Genomic DNA, 1,929 nt, shown 5'->3' on the forward strand with positions numbered 1-1,929 from the left:
GATGCATGGGTGGATGGCAGGTCCATGACCCCATCCTCTCCTTGTTCTCTTGCTCTCCTCTCCCTCCTTTCTCCTTTTATTTATCCTCTCTGCCTGCCAGTACTGCCAGTCCTTGCTCCTGCCTTGCCATTGGCCATTCAGCTCTTTATTAGGCCATCAGGTGTGTTAGGCATAGTAACACAGCTTCACAGAGTTAAACAAATGCAGCATAAACAAAAGTCACACACCTGGACCCCCTTTCTCTGCCGAATCTCCATGGCGGCTGGGACCCTGTACACATATCCTGAAAACTGGAGAGCCTTCAAGGCCCTCATCGCTGCTCAGTCCAGCGGGGCTCAGGTCCGTGTGCTCTCCGCACCACCCCACTTCCACTTTGGCCAAACCAACCGCACCCCTGAATTTCTCAGAAAATTTCCTGCTGGCAAGGTCCCAGCATTTAAGGGTGACGACGGATTCTGTGTGTTTGAGAGAATGTCATTGCCTATTACGTAAGCAATGAGGACCTTCGTGGAAGTACTCCAGAGGCAGCAGCTCAGGGGTGCAGTGGGTGAGCTTTGCTGACAGTGATATCGTTCCTCCAGCCAGTACCTGGGTGTTCCCCACCTTGGGCATCATGCACCACAACAAACAGGCCACTGAAAATGCAAAAGAGGAGGTGAGGCGAATCCTGGGGCTGCTGGACACTCATTTGAAGACAAGGACTTTTTTGGTGGGTGAGCGAGTGACCCTGGCTGATATCACAGTTGTCTGCACCCTTCTGTAGCTCTACAAACAGGTTTTAGAGCCTTCTTTTCGTCAGGCCTTCCTCAGTACCAACCGATGGTTCCTTATCTGCATTAACCAGCCCCAGTTCAGGACCGTCTTGGGGGAGGTGAAGCTGTATGAGAAGATGGCCCAGTTTGATGCTAAGAAGTTTGCAGACAGCCAGCCTAAAAAGAGAGACTCCAATGAAAGAAAAGGGTACACGAGAAGAGAAACAGAAGCCCCAGGCTGAGCGGAAAGAAAAAAAGGCAGCTGCCCCAGCTCCCGAGGAGGAGATGGACCAGTGTGAGCAGGCACTCGCTGCTGAGCCCAAGGCCAAGGACCCCTTTGCTCACCTGCCCAAGAGTACCTTCGTGTTGGATTAGTTTAAGTGGAAGTACTCCAATGAAGACACGCTCTCTGTGGCGCTGCCATATTTTTGGGAGCACTTTGATAAGGATGGCTGGTCCCTATGGTATGCTGAGTACCGCTTCCCTGAAGAGCTCACCCAGACCTTCATGAGTTGCAACCTCATCACTGGGATGTTCCAGCGATTGGACAAACTGAGGAAGAATGCCTTTGCTAGTGTCATCCTCTTTGGAACCAACAATAACAGCTCCATTTCTGGCGTTTGGGTCTTCCGAGGCCAAGAACTTGCCTTTCCGCTGAGTCCAGATTGGCAGGTGGACTACGAGTCATATACATGGCGGAAACTGGATCCTGGTAGCGAGGAGAGACCTTGGTTCGAGAGTACTTTTCCTGGGAGGGGGCCTTCCAGCATGTGGGCAAAAACTTCAATCAAGGCAAGATCTTCAAGTGAGCATGTCTTGCCATCGCCTAGCTGCTTGCACCTACCCTTCAAGGGAGATGGGGGTCATTAAAGGAAACTGAACATTGAAAAAAAAAAATCACACACCTGAAAATAATATTCTGATACAAAAAGCCCTTCCTATCACTCGGCCCACTTGAAATGATCAATAAAACATAGCTTTGAGGAGCTGGAGAAGTGGCTCAGCTGTTAAGAGTACTAGCTATTCTTCCACAGGGCCCTGGTTCATTTCCCAGCAACTACATGGTGGCTCTCAACCATTTGTAATGAGATCTGGCTCCCTCTTCTGGCCTCCAGGCATACATAACAGACTGAATCATTTTATACATAATAAATAAATTTTAAAAAAGAACAAATCC

The 1,929-nt window shown here is 49.6% G+C and overlaps 1 pseudogene; it reads left to right on the forward strand.

The window, feature by feature from the left end:
* Positions 1-218: 218 nt before the first annotated feature.
* Positions 219-1,576, forward strand: LOC100754680 (annotated as a pseudogene).
* The last annotated feature ends 353 nt before the right edge of the window (positions 1,577-1,929 follow it).

Source organism: Cricetulus griseus (assembly GCF_003668045.3).
Source record: "Cricetulus griseus strain 17A/GY chromosome 1 unlocalized genomic scaffold, alternate assembly CriGri-PICRH-1.0 chr1_0, whole genome shotgun sequence".
Classification (NCBI taxonomy): Eukaryota; Metazoa; Chordata; class Mammalia; order Rodentia; family Cricetidae; genus Cricetulus; species Cricetulus griseus.